Raw genomic sequence first — 493 nt, forward strand, 5'->3', positions numbered from 1 at the left:
AGGGGAGAGAGAGAGGCAGCAGCAGCCATCGCTTCAGAAGAAAGATAAAAAGAGTGAGAGAGCACAGACTGGAGGAGGCAGACTATCCCCACCTCTTGGCAGAAAGGGGGAGTGGGTGCGGCTTGTCTCTTAAAGGGACAGGGTACTCAAGTAACAAGTCAGCACATTATAGCAAAAGCAGCATAACTTCTCCTCAATGAAGACCTCTGAAAGTCAATGAAGCACATCAAGCATTTGAAAAAGGTAAATGGAATTCTTTATCATACTTAGAGACTTTTATTAGAGAGAACTATTGATAGGAATGCAGTAAAGGGGTACTACTCCCTTGGAGTCTGTCCCATTCTCTGCTGTTTTATTAACTTTTACATAATAAGTCTTAACTCCTAGGAAAGGGAAAGAAAAGAAGGAAGGGAATGAGAGGGAGAGAGAAAGGGACAGAGAAAGGGAGGGAGAGAGGGAAGAAGGGAGGGAGGGATGAAAGGAGGATGGGAGA

The sequence above is a fragment of the Microtus ochrogaster genome, chromosome 1 (assembly GCF_000317375.1).
Source record: "Microtus ochrogaster isolate Prairie Vole_2 chromosome 1, MicOch1.0, whole genome shotgun sequence".
NCBI lineage: Eukaryota > Metazoa > Chordata > Mammalia > Rodentia > Cricetidae > Microtus > Microtus ochrogaster.